Source organism: Bombina bombina, chromosome 5 (assembly GCF_027579735.1).
Source record: "Bombina bombina isolate aBomBom1 chromosome 5, aBomBom1.pri, whole genome shotgun sequence".
NCBI lineage: Eukaryota > Metazoa > Chordata > Amphibia > Anura > Bombinatoridae > Bombina > Bombina bombina.
In genome coordinates this window covers 1,006,955,802-1,006,970,998 of record NC_069503.1, presented here as the reverse complement: position 1 = coordinate 1,006,970,998, position 15,197 = coordinate 1,006,955,802, and the positions used below count along the sequence as shown (strand labels likewise).

Genomic DNA, 15,197 nt, shown 5'->3' with positions numbered 1-15,197 from the left:
TTTCTGGCTAAAGACTTGAGGTCACTAAACATTATGTGGGTGACGTTTTAAGATACCTATTGTCACATCATTTTTTCATGTTCAATCATGAATTCTTTAGGCAAACATGTGGCACAGCGATGGGGGCAAAATTTGCCCCCTCGCTGGCAAATCTTTATGTGGCTAGATGGGAACTTATGCATGTTTTTGATTCTTTGAACCCATGGTGTGAGGACAGTTTTTTACTCACGGTACATAGACGACCTTATTTTCATAATCAAAAGACCGTGGAATGATTCCTCACACAATGAGTTCCTGAATTATCTTAACGACAATCAAATGGGACTGAAATTCACTGGTACTTTTAGTGGCACCCATATAGATTTTTTGGATCTAACTTTACAAATAATCAACAACCAAATATGTACTAAAACATATAGGAAACCAACCGTGGGTAACACCATTCTGCACGCCAAATCCCAACACCCCAGGCATCTCATCCAAGCTATTCCAAAAGGGCAGTTCATCCGCCTTAGGAGAAATATCAAATCGGATGACATTTATGACCAAACAAGCAAAAGATTTGGAAAATAGGTTAGTCAATAGAGGGTATAGCAGAAGTTCCCTATCTAAGTGCCGTGAACACATTAAAAGATCTGATGTAAATTTAGTAAAGAGAACGCCAACAGCACACAATAAGAATAGCACCAATGAGTCAATAGTATTCACCATTGAGTTTACTTCACAATATGATCAAATTGTTAAAATATTGAAGAAACACTTACATCTTTTATCTGGTGATGAGATACTTAAACCACTCATCAAAAATTGTAGGTTTGTGCCAAAGAAGCCAAGAACATTGTCTCAGACGCTGTCTCCCAGCATGATCAACCAGCATTCCTGTTCTCAAACCCCCTCTTGGTTAAGAGACACGGGAAATTACAGATGTGGCAGCAGAAATTGCAATACCTGCGTGTTGATATCAAGAGGTAACACTTTCATACCCAGTACCACTAATCAAACTTTTGACATACAATTTTATGCCAACTGTGGGACTCAGTGGGTGGTCTACTTGCTCACCTGCAATATTTGTAAAAGCCAATATATTGGACAAACCTCTAGGGAGCTCAGAAAGCGAATAAGGGAGCACCTTAGAGATAGCAAGAATTATGTTAAGGAGTCATCTGTGGCCAGCCACTTCAACAGCATACATTTTTGGAACAAAGCTGACATCTCAGTTCAAGTAATTGATGTAGCCAGAATTCCTATAAGAGGTGGAAACCAAAATAAGGTTTTAGAAAAAAAGGAATTATTCTGGATTCTCAAACTAAGCACAAGAGCACCACTTGGCATGAACAGAGAGTTTGACATCAGCTACTTTATTGACAATTAAATGCACTTATATATACATACATTTGTTCTTTTGCTATCCAGGTTGCCCTATTTTCATCCAAATTCACTGTCTAACACATCCAGCAGTGGTTACCTTCCTGTGACTTTATAACACTTAATGTTTTATATAATGTTTTGCATTGGTTATCAATAGGTCTTACCATCAAAGTTATAGTTTTCAGTTGTTTCTGTTTTTTCTATTTTATCTATTTCCAAGCAGTCATTGTCTATGACAAGGTCAATCACTGAACGAAAAACCAGTTGTATAAAGGAAAAAAGTGCTTTTCTTTATCTATTCTTTATCTATTTTTCTTTTTTTGTATCATTATAACCAAATTCCTGCAATGGTTTCTCCCTTGACATTCTTTTCGGAACAGCAATAGTGTTATTACTTCTGGCTGATAATAATTTTTTTAAGGGTAGTCTGTTAGTTAATTATTCTTTTTTAAATACCCACTTTTTACCATTCTTCTGTTAGTTTACACCTCAATCCACTACTCTGTTTTTAAATGTTGTTGTTTTTATTCACTGAATTATTTTCTTGCTGTGGTTCTGTCTGGGACTGCAAGGGTTAATTCATTAATTTATCATTAAGGGTATAAATGTCCTGTGTGTATCCCTATACCCTAGTCTATGAATAAGCGCCACTAGGGGGCGTGAAACGCGTTAGACTGTCTCTACTATGCCTGCCCTCTGTTTGGGAACCTCTCATGTTTTAATTGCTTAATAAAAGGTATGTTTTATTTTTACTTAACCTGAGTGCGTGCATCCATTTTTTCCTTTGTTAATAAGTGTAGGTAGGTGGCGGCAGATTAGGGGTGTTTAGACTTGGGGTTTATGTTAGGGTGTTAGGTGTAAACATAACTTTTGTTTCCCATAGGAATCAATGGGGCTGCGTTACGGAGCTTTACGCTCCTTTACTTCAGGTGTTAGGATTTTTTCAGCCGGCTCTCCCCATTGATGTCTATGGGGAAATCGTTCACAAGCACGTAAAACCAGCTCAAAGCAGCGCTGGTATTGGAGTGCGGTATGGAGCTCAATTTTGCTCAACGCTGTAATATTGCATGCCAACGCCGGGTTTAGGAAAACCTGTAATAGCAGCGCTATAGGGAGGTGAGCGGTGGAAATAACTTGTAAGTTAGCACCGAGAAGCTCTTACCGCAAAACTCGTAATCTAGCCGTATGTCTTTAGCTATCCTTACCAGAAGAGCTTTATGGCTTTAATTCATGGAATGCTGATATGGTATCTAAAACTAGATTACTATCACTTTCATTCTAAGGAAAGAATTTATTTGGGTCTCAACTGGATTATATTATTTCAACTATTACTAGAGGTAAGGGAGTGTTCCTTCCCCAAGATAAAAAGTCTAAAGGGAAATTTAAGGCTCCCAACCGTTTGCGTTCCTTTTGTCAGAACAGAGAACAGATCACTGCCTCCTCCCCTAAACTATCTGGCTCAGTCTGGAGACCTTCTTTAAATTGGAACAAATCCAAGCAATATAAGAAACCTAATCCAGCCCTTAAGATCTCATGAAGGTGCGGCCCCCAATCCAGTACTTCTGGTAGGGGGCAGATAAAACCTTTTTCAAATATTTTGGTTAGAATCTGTCCCAAAATCCCTGGATTCAAAACATTATTTTGCAGGGATATCGAATTTGATTCAGAATACAACTTCCTTTGGGGACATTTTTTCTCACCCATATTCCAAAACATCCATTAAAAGCCTAAGATTTCTAAAAACAGATATTCTTAGATCCCAGTATGCACCTTTCTCTGACTTGGTGGCTAAATCACCACTCCATTCTTCAGGGGTACTTCCTTTGCTTGTCCTACCTGGTCTGTGATCACCACAGATGCAAGTCTTACAGATTGGGGAGCTGTCTGGGGATCTCTGACAGCACAAGGAGTTTGGAATCCCCGGGTGGTGAGGTTATCGATATTTTGGAACTCTGTGCAATTTTCAGGGCCCTTCAGATCTGGCTCTATTAAAGAAGTAGCCTTATCTCCGTTTTCAGACAGACAATGCCACAGTCTGGCCAGTGGCCTATGCCAATCATCAAGGGGGAATTTGAAGTTCCCTAGCCATGATAGAGGTATCTCAAATCCTTTCTTGAGCAGAAACCAATTCCTGCGATTCACATCCCAGGTGTAGACAACAGTTAAAAGTCAGTCTTTATTGAAACCATTAACAGGACGTCTTCAAATGGAGCTTGAAAATGTTATTAAAATATAGCTCAACACATTTCGGCTATTGCAATAGCCTTTCTCAAGAGTAAAAATTAAGAACAGTGTAGGGGGAACTTCCGGGCAGCAGCCGTGACTGGTCGCATAGCTGTGTGCTGCTGCAGTTTTTTTCTAATAAATGCAGAGATTCATCTTGGAATAGATCGATCCACCTATCTACCTGACTTATATTTTATACACTGCATCTATTTCACCTAGTGTTTCCACAATTACTGCTGGCATCGGCGCCTGGAGCCGTTACAAGACCTTGGCCTTCATCATACCCCCCGGCAGGGTGCCTGTGGCCCTGTCGTTAGGCGGCACTTACAGTGCTATAATTTACAGCAGCATCCTGAGATTCTACACTTCTGTCTACATTTTACTCTTTTGTGAGAGCTTAATATGGAGGTCGCTAAGGCTATTATTGAAGATATATACAGCCTGCTTGAAGGGTATTTAAAGACATATGAGGCAACATTTTATAAAGAGCCCACGGGTGGTAGTGCGAGTGCTTACACACAGCCTAAATCAACAGTCCTAACCTTACACTATATGAAGGGTGATAGTGCCCTGGGGGTCCAGAGCCTGCCGCTGACCAATGTCGGACTCTTAAAAGACCCTGAAGCTGGCTTCAAAAAGTCGGAGACACGCTGCAAAGGGAAGACGGCTGTTATTGCCGAGAATATCATCAGGCGTCAAACGAGCCTAACAGATGCAACAAAACACTTACCTATGAGCAGTTCCTACTGTACATTAACACAAGAAGTGTGGACTCTTGGACTTAAGGACACCCTTGCTGGAGTTCCTGGAAGCGCTTCATTGCAGCTACTAACCACAGCAAGACCCGACCTTATACAGCATGACGGCTTCTTTATTGCAGCTCCATTCATTGTCCAGTTGCAGGTGGTGAAAAGGCCAATAAAATGGAGTCTAATCGGATCATCTTGGGGAGGTTTGGTTTGTTTTATCCTAGCTGACTATTACAACCGAAGGGCGAGATCCGGAATTGGATGACCTGTTTTTTATTTGCTAACCGATATCAGATTCTTGGTTTGCTGATATCGCCATGTGGGGTTCATCGTTCTGAAGCAAATTTTAGTGCCATGCTTCTGTATTATAACTTTGGTGTTTCTTTCTCTAGTATAACTTTAAAGTCAGTTTTCAGCAATACTCTTAGAGCGAGCTGGGACCACTGGAGAAGCTGAGGCATGTTAGTCCCTACACTGATGTCCTGTCTGTTTTTTCTAAATTTTAGTGTTATTATTATCTATTTGTTGAATCCTCATGGTAGGACTTACAGTTTTAGACATAACAGTTATAAAGATAGATATGTTTCCTACAACAAACTTATATTTTATCAATAAGCTAATAAGCATTACATGAGGCACAGATGCATTTTATCTAGGTTGAGGTGCCGTAATTCTCACTGATGTTTGATCTAATAAAGTTAAAAGTTTATTTATTAAGGTAATCCATAGTACACAATATTGTGTTTTGAGGACAAGTATCAATATTCTGCCTGCGGCCGGGGCAGAGATCTTGGTTCCCATTGTAAATGGACAGCACCATACTGTTAAGTTATCTCATTGTTTAGCTTTATTCCACTAACTATAATTAGCTCTCCTAACCCCTCAAAAGACAGCCTTATGTCACCATGATTCTCTAATATATTGTATTTTATTATATTTACATATCTATGTCCTATTGATTTTAAACCAGTCCAATGTCACATATGCTACTCTTTATAGGTTCAGGGCGTCAAGATTAGTCAAGTGTAATCCTAGTATTGAGATTGAATGTTTGAATCCCAGCAGCTATCTAATGTCCGATTCCTGGGCTATAAATATAATTACTAGTTGTTCTATAGTTTATGAGCAGTTTAGGAAGAGAGAGATTTGACCATACTGTATTGTAACCAAGTTCTTATCTTATACAGGTCTCCAGTTTTTATTTGAGAGTCTGCATTTGTTCATGCTAGATATAACCAGAGCTCGTCCCCACTTTACACAGGATGAAAGCGGTTGGCCTAATTATCAACTTAATTAACCGTACTTTAGAAAATTATTCTTCACACCGTGCTTTGAGATAAAATTGAAATCCAGTGCGATTCATACAATTGCCTCTTTTAAGCAGTATATGGCAAATTATCTAAGGGCTTTAGCAGTGTAATTCTATGAAGCCTAGGTTTTTCTAAGGTAAGCTTACCCTACTGATGTGTAGTCTTTCAACACCCATTCTCACAACTATCTATTTAAATATTCTGCTATAAAATTAGTTCTTGTTATAAATATTGTGTTAAAAAGCAAAAAAAAAAAAAAAAAAGGGGTTCTTCACTTGGGGTCCATGAGTGGCCCTTTCACATTCATGTTTACCTACCTTACAGTATATCTACTGCATCTCTGTGGTCCAAGAGTGGCCGCTCAAATCACATGGTGGGTACACTGTTTGAACAGCATCTACTGTTTGTACTGAGAGTGTAATTTGTCATTTAAATATATTATGTATTTAATGGATATGTTTGTAGCTTACCCTGTAACAATTTTTTTATCTTATAATATGTATTGACAACCACTAACTGTTTGTTTTGCAAAGAACCTCAATAAAAAAAAAAAAAAAAAAATTAAGAACAGTGTAAAACAAGCTGTAATAGCTTAGCAATGCCTTCCAATGTATATATAGCCCTCAGCCCTGTCTACTTTCTTCATAACACACCCATCCACAGGTGTCCTGAATCCAGTTTACATCAGGGCTGTTCCTATCCTCTTCTGTTGAAGTGTGTCAAAATTTTAACAAAAGTATAATTCTAAAATGCAGATCAACTACCTTGTTTTTCTCCATGGCACAGTGCAACATAAATGGCTTACATTCTAAATTGATTAAAACTAATCCATAACATTCATCAAACATTCTGGAGATTGCACAAATTTAACACTCTGATTTAGTATGTTAAATTGAACCCCTATATCTGTAATCAGCCTTTTATTTTACTATATATATATATATATATATATATATATATATATATATATATATATATATATATATATATATATATATATATATATATATATATATATATATATACACACACACACACAACACACAGAGAAAACCCAGCACTCACTTACAAGCTCTCAGCTAAGATTTAAAAGCAAAAATGGAAAGGCTAGTCACCGCATCTGGCCAAATGGGACAAGCTCAGGTACCACGTCAAGGTCCTTTCCAATACCTGAGACCCCAAAACAGCCACACAATGCAAGCTTTCAAATCCAAACAAACTGAAAACAAGGGAAGGGTGCACAGGAATATGTAACCACCCTAGACATATACAAAACACGGAAGGGAACTGCACTCTCATACCGGACCGGGTACACATCCTATGACCCTGCAACATGCTCAGCCCTGGGTGCCACTGGCACTCACAGGAAGCTGTACTGTCCCCAGAGCCACAAGCAGTTAACCCCAGACAGGTCTGGGTGCAAGAACCATAGGGAAAATTACAAAACAAATTAATACAACACACAGAGAAAACCCAGCACTCACTTACAAGCTCTCAGCTAAGATTTAAAAGCAAAAATGGAAAGGCTAGTCACCACATCTGGCCAAATGGGACAAGCTCAGGTACCACGTCAAGGTCCTTTCCAATACCTGAAACCCCAAAACAGCCACACAATGCAAGCTTTCAAATCCAAACAAACTGAAAACAAGGGAAGGGTGCACAGGAATATGTAACCACCCTAGACTAGGGTGGTTACATATTCCTGTGCACCAGTGACGTGCAGTGACGTCAGAGGCTGGTGAGGCAGTGGCTAGGATACGCCTTCATTCTTTAAATATCCTTTGTTGAAGGATTGTTTTTGTATTTTGTTTCCTCAACCTTTACACCCACTAACTTAACAGCTTGCCTTCACTTTCTGAACTCTCTGTAGCTCTGCTGTTTTATTACTTAAAAATGCAGTGGTCTCTCTCTCTCTCACACCCTCTCTCTCTCACCCTCTGTGTGTGATTCTCTCTTACCCTCTCTCTCTCTCACCCTCTGTGTGTGATTCTCTCACTCTCTCTCACACCCTCTCTCTCTCTCACCCTCTGTGTGTGATTGTGTGTGTCTCTCTCTCACCCTCTGTGTGTGATTGTGTGTGTGTATCTCTCTCTCTAACCCTCTGTGTTTGATTGTGTCTCTCTCTCTTTCTCTAACCCTCTGTGTGTGATTGTGTGTCTCTCTCTTTCTCTCTCTCTCTAACCCTCTGTGTAAGATTGTGTCTCTCTCTTTCTCTCTCTAACCCTCTGTGTATGATTGTGTCTCTCTCTCTCTAACCCTCTGTGTGTGATTGTGTCTCTTTCTCTTTCTCTCACTCTCTAACCCTCTGTGTATGATTGTGTCTCTCTCTCTCTCACCCTCTGTGTGTGATTGTGTCTCTCTCTCTCTCTAACCCTCTGTGTATGATTGTGTGTCTCTCTCTCTCTCTCTCTCTCTCTAACCCTCTGTGTGTGATTGTGTCTCTCTCTCTTTCTCTCTCTCTCTCTAACCCTCTGTGTATGATTGTGTCTCTCTCCCTTTCTCTCTCTCTCTAACCCTCTGTGTGTGATTGTGTCTATCTCTTTCTCTCTCTCTCTAACCCTCTGTGTATGTGTTTCTGTCTACCTTTTATTTATTTAATTAATGAATTGGTAGTGCCATCTGATGGTGTGGCTTTATTTAAAGGGGTGGGATTAAGCACCCCACCATCTTTAAATTTCACCAGCCGCCAATGGATCAAGACATTTTTATATTGACTGAATAATGAAAGAATCTATAATCATAATTTGCAGCATTAAAGTAAAAAGTATGTTTTAAACATATTTTAATGGGCATGGATTTCTAGATCTCATAATCAGAGCAAGCATTTTGTTATCTAGCAAGTGTTTCTGTTACAATCCTTTAGACTAAAATCAGATGTTTACTAAGTTGACCAGTTTTCCAAGATTTAAAGGGACATGTAACCCATATGTTTTCTTTCATGATTTAGAAAGAGCTAACTTTCCAATTTACATCTAATATCTAATTGTCTTCATTCTTTTGATATCCTTTGTTGAAAATCATATCTAAATATGCTCAGTAGCTGCTGATTGGTGGCTGCACATAGATACCCCATGTGATTGGCTCACCCATGTGCATTGCTATTTCTTCAACAAAGGATATTTGAAGAATGAAGGCGTATCCTAGCCACTGCACGTCACTGGTGCACAGGAATATGTAACCACCCTAGTCTAGGGTGGTTACATATTCCTGTGCACCCTTCCCTTGTTTTCAGTTAGTTTGGATTTGAAAGCTTGCATTGTGTGGCTGTTTTGGGGTCTCAGGTATTGGAAAGGACCTTGACGTGGTACCTGAGCTTGTCCCATTTGGCCAGATGCGGTGACTAGCCTTTCCATTTTTGCTTTTAAATCTTAGCTGAGAGCTTGTGAGTGAGTGCTGGGTTTTCTCTGTGTGTTTTATTAATTTGTTTTGTAATTTTCCCTATGGTTCTTGCACCCAGACCTGTCTGGGGTTAACTGCTTGTGGCTCTGGGGACAGCACAGCTTCCTGTGAGTGCCAGTGGCACCCAGGGCTGAGCATGCTGCAGGGTCATGGGATGTGTACCCGGTCCGGTATGAGAGTGCAGTTCCCTTCCGTGTTATATATATATATATATATAATATTTGTAAAGGAATTTGATTTCCTGTAAACTATCTTTGGCCTACTAGGGATTACAGTTTTTTTTAAATATCCTTTTCAAAAATGTGCCAGTGTCTATTAATGATTTTATTAATCTTTTTAAAGTCATTATTATAGGTAGTAACAAAGAAAAGAAAATTCATTTCAACCCCCCTATTTCTTTACATTTGTTTTCCATAATTTCCTACCTAGTTATTTGTTGGATGATGCGTCTATCAACCTCCACTTCCTCTCTAATATAATCTTTTTCTATAAATCTAACTGATAAAATTGGATTGTTGTGTGTAATCCTCCAAAATACTACAGTTATTTTTTACTCTGTGGAATTGGCTTCTTGGGATCGATTTCAGCCAGCTAGGGTGGTGACAACTATCTTTACTGATATATGTATTCACATCACATGCTTTGAAGTGTGTTTTGGTAATGATGTCATTGTTTATGGACTTAATATCAAGATCTAAAAACAGTTCATTTGAGTTCGCAAATGTAATAAACTCATCAATTATTTCTGTGTCTCCATCCCAGATACAGATGACATCATTGATATAGCGATGCAAAGCTTGCAACTATAAGAAATACTCAATTCAATCTTTTGTATCCACAGCCACAGGGAAGCAATATAGTATTAAAAACTTCATTAGTTACAAAACCACCAATGTGATATATTTGCTTACCTGTCACTGTGGGGTATAGTATTTGGGCCAAACATCAAGATCCCTAAAGACCAGGATACTGGAACATTGTAACAAAATTGAAAAAAAGAAAACTAATCATGGAGTACCGGTGCATTGTATCCATTGCAGCAAATTCAACAATAAACCCAACAAAGAAGAGCTAAAATGAGTTGGTATAGAAAAGGTTTACCAGTGATGGGGAGGGGGTAGTTTAGAATCTTTGCCTTTTAAAAGAGAAATATGGTGGATATTCAACCTAAAAACATATGGGGAGTGGGGCCTTAATAAAGACACGAAAGTTGCAGCATTTATTTGAATACCTTATACGTTAAATTGACCTTTTTTAGGGTAGGCTGTATAGTGCTGTTGAGATCTCGTTCGCAGGTTATTGGATAAAAGTAACATGCACCTTTTTAACATACTGTCAGATAAAGATGGTTGACTTAATAATATATGCTGTTCATTCAAATCTTTAACCTGTTTTTCTATCTGGTTTTTGCGTCTGCTCTTTTGCTTATTTGTGGACATTGGTATAACAATATACGCTGTTCATTGATAATCTCTAGCCTGTTTCTCTATTTGTTTTTCATTTTTTATGTTTCTTTTTTTGCACATTTGTGGACACTGGTAAGCTGTTTATGCAGTGGAACTTTAAGGAGGTTATATTCATTTAGAGACAGCTGATGAGATCCAAGATGATATGTTTACTGAGGGCGATGTCGCCGCTATCAGGATTGGTTCATGCTCGATGACGCAATAGCACATGACCGGACGACAGAGCGGACCTGTATGAGATGGGATTAACCAGGATTACTTGATTAAGGACTGGAACTCAAATACTTGGATTGGATAAAATTTGCACATGTCATAGGTATAGATGTTTGCTTATTGTCCGCTTGTTTTATAATGATAGATATACACAATTATGTAAAATAAAAGGCTGATTACAGATATAGAGGTTCAATTTAACATACAAAAGTAGACAATATTAGGCTAAAGCCTTTATGCACTTACTAAGTTTATTATAGGTCTCCCAAAAGATGTAAGTTTCTTTAAATATCAAAATCGGAGTGTTAAATTTGTGCAATCTCCATAATGTTTGATGAACGTTATGGATTAGTTTTAATTAATTTAGAATGTAAGCCACTTCTGTAAAACAAGGTAGTTGATCGGCATTTTAGAATTATACTTTTGTTAAAATTTTGACACACTTCAACAGAAGAAGATAGGAACAGCCCTGATGTAAACCGGATTTAAGACACCTGTGGATGGGTGTGTCATGAAAAAGGTAGGCAGGGCTGGGGGCTATATATACACATTGGAAGGCATTGCTAGGCTATTACAGCCTGTTTTACACTGTTACTAATTTTTGCTCTTAATAAAGGCTATTGCAATAGCTGAAATGCCTTGAGCTATATTGTAATAAAAATTTTAAGCTGCATTTGAAGACGTCCTGTTAATGGTTTCAATAAAGGCTGATTTTTAACTGACATCTTTTGAGTATGCTCTGATTTTACACCACCATACTGTTTGAAATTTGCTGCACTATTGTGAGCCATTATTTTGGAGGTGAGAAGAGCGAGAAAACTCAGAGGACATGGTCAGCTTCAATCCCATTGAAGTGATACAGCACCGCCACTCTTGCTACATTTGTGTCTTCTGTATACAGTTTGGGAGAACCGGGGCTGGCAGCAAGCACCTTAAAGGAAGGGCTAAAATTGTTTTAATACTTTACTACACAAGATTATCTCAGTCGTTGGTCCCTACATCCAGGAGAGTGGTCTCTCCACCAAGATGTATTCTGATTGTACAATTATGGGGCCTACCAGAAAAAGAAAATTTATATTTACCTGATAAATTTATTTCCGGATATGGTGAGTCCACTGCGTCCTCAATTACTGTTGGGAATATCTCTCCTGGCCAGCAGGAGGAGGCAAAGAGCACCACAGTCAAGATGCTAAGTATCACTCCCCTTCCCCCAAACCATTCATTAGACCGAAGGTAAATGGAGAAAAAGGAATAACCCAAAGGTGTAGAGGTGCCTGAGGTTAGTCAAAAATCTGTCTTAAAACAAAGGGTGGGGCCGCGGACTCACCATATTCGGAAATAAATTTATCAGGTAAATATAAATTTTCTTTTCTTTCCTAAGATATGGCGAGTCCACAGCGTCCTCATTTACTGTTGGGAACCAATACCCAAGCTAGAGTACACAGAGGACTAGGGAGGGACAAGACAGGTAGACCTAAACAGAAGACACCACCGCTTGTAGAACCTTTCACCCAAAAGAATCCTCAGCCGAGGCAAAAGTATCGAATTTATAAAATTTTGAAAAAGTATGCAAAGAAGACCAAGTTGCCGCTTTGCAAATCTGTTCCACAGAAGCTACATTCCTGAAAGCCCAGGAAGAAGAGACAGCCCTAGTAGAATAAGCTGTAATTCTCTCAGGAGGCTGCTGACCCGCAGTCTCATAAGCCAAACTAATAATACTTCTCAACCAAAAGGAAAGAGAAGTAGCTTTCTGACCTTTACGTTTCCCAGAAAAACAAACAAGACAGAAGACAGGCGAAAATCCTTAGTTGCCTGTAGGTAGAATTTCAGAGCACGCACAACATCCAGGTTGTGCAACAAACGTTCCTTATGAGAAGGAGGATTAGGACATAGAGAAGGAACAGCAATTTCCTGATTAATATTTCTATTCAAAACAACCTTAGGAAGAAAACCAAACTTAGTACGAAGAACCGCCTTATCAGCATGAAAAATAAGGTAAGGCGAATCACACTGCAAAGCCGCAAATTCCCAAGACTCTCCGAGCAGAAGAAATAGCAAAAAGAAACAAAACCTTCCAAGATAGCAACTTAATATCAAACGGAGCCTGCTGCAAAATTTTAAGAACAAGGTTAAGGCTCCAAGGAGGAGCAATTGACTTAACTTCCTAGTAACAGGCTTGCGGGCCCGCCTGAATCATGGTCTCAATGAACGACTCAGAAAACCCACACTTAGACAGGATTAAGCGTTCAATCTCCAAGCAGTCAGCTTCAGAGAAAAAAAAGATTTGGATGAAGAAAAGGACCCTGAAGCAGAAGGTCCTTCCTCAGAGGTAGTCTCCAAGGAGGCAGAGATGACATTTCCACTAGATCTGCATACCAGATCCTGCAAGGCCACGCAGGAGCTATTAGAATCACCAACGCGCTCTCCTGCTTGATACAAGGAATGACTTGTGGAAGAAGAGCAAACGGAGGAAACAGGTATGCCAACCTGAAGTCCCAAGGGATCACCAGAGCATCTATCAGAGCGGCTTGAGGATCCCTCAACCTCGAACCGTACCTCGGGAGCTTGGCATATTGATGAGACGCCATGAAATCCAGCTCTGGCATCCCCCATCTGAGAATCAAGATGGAAAACACCTCCGGGATGGAGCACCCATTTCCCGGGATGAAAAGTCTGTCTGCTCAGAAAATCCGCTTCCCAGTTGTTCACTCCTGGAAGGGAACAGCATCAAACATTGAAGAGTTTGCCTTTTATCCAAACATCAACGATAAGGGCTTTACATGCGCTTCATGCCCACAGGAAATACCTTATTTGGATCTAGTGCTTAAGGACAATAAAGATAGTATACATATAGATGGTCATCTTTTTTGTAAGCCGATAATGTCAAATACTTTGCTCCATGCCAGGAGTTCCCATCCCAAAAGCACTGGTTTTGGGATGATTAAAGAAGTTAAAAGGACATTATACACTCATTTTTTCTTTGCATAAATGTTTTGTAGATGATCTATTTATATAGCCCATAAAGTTGTTTTTTTTTAAAAAATGTATAGTTTTGCTTATTTTTAAAATAACTGATTTCAAACTCCTAACCAAGCCCCAAAGTTTTAGGAGAATACCGTCAGATACCTACTTCAGCTTGCCCCTGTTTGTGTAAAGGGTCTTTTCATATGCAAAAGAAGGGGGAGGGTCTTATTTCCCACTTACAGTGGGCTTTCCAGCTACCTTTTCAACAGAGCTAACTTGAGATCTTCTAAGTAAGTTTTTAAACAGTTTGATACTGAATTTTTATATTGGTATCTGTGAATCTTATTCTTTATAGTAGTGTCTATGCAGTTATATGAAAATGGGTGTATACTGTCCCTTTAATGGGATTTGGATAAGCTAACTTTCAGTACTCGCTACAGCAGACATTATAATGAGATTGTTAAGATCATCAAAATAAATGTAGCAATTTTAATGGGAGATGACTTATTGAATACAGTTGCTAGGAGAGGATGTCGTTTTGTACCAAGACGTAACAGGACTATAGGCAATTGCCTGTCTCCAAGCATGGAGCAGTTGTTTGTCCTGTAAAGGACATTATAAGTGTGGCACATCCAACTGCAAGGCGGGTGGACATACCTTTGTTACTAAGCAATTTCACTCCAAGGTAACCTAGAAAGTCTATGACTTTGATAATTTTACTAATTGTAGATCTAGTTACAATATTTACTTAGTGAATTGCCTGGAATGTAACCTACAGTATGTGGGAATGACCACAAGAGAGGAAAGGGTGTGGATCAGGGAGCATCTGAATGATGTTTCAATAACCAATCCTAGTTCGGCTTTGGCAGCCCATTTTATAGTAAAACATGGTTGCCAGGTGCAGAGTTTTGCATGGTTTGTGATAGACCAGGTGAAGCAACCCATAAGAGGTGGTGACATAGATGTCCTTCTCTCACGTAGAGAGGCTTTCTGGGTATTCACCCTAAGGACACATAACAATCTCTATTGTTGCCTCCATAATATGTTCAATCATATTTTTAGAGATCATAAATACATGAAAATGATTTACTATTAGGTTTATTATACCTCCAAATAATTATACATAGATCTTGTTAAAGGGATATGAACCCCACATTTTTTTTAATTCATGATTCAGACAGAGCATGCAATTTTAAGCAACTTTCTAAATTAATCCTATTATCAAATTCTCTTCGTTCTCTTGGTATCTTTATTTGAAAAGCATGAATGTAAACTTAGGATCCAATCAGCAAGCACTACCCCGGTGCCCAAAAATGGGACGGCTTATAAGCTTACATTCCTGCTTTTTTTCAAATAAAGATACCAAGAGAAAACAAAAATTAATAATAGGAGTAAATTAGAAATTTGCTTAAAAAAACGCATGCTCTATTTGAACCATAAAAGAAAAAAAATTGGGTTTCATTTCCCTTTAAAGCACAGTAAAAATATTTTTCCCAGATTTA

At 38.8% G+C, this 15,197-nt stretch overlaps 1 protein-coding gene across 1 annotated transcript in view; it reads right to left on the bottom strand.

Moving 5' to 3' along the window:
• SPAG1 (sperm associated antigen 1) overlaps positions 1–15,197 on the bottom strand; it is a 501,191-nt gene that overhangs the window by 272,285 nt on the left and 213,709 nt on the right. The window lies entirely within an intron of this gene.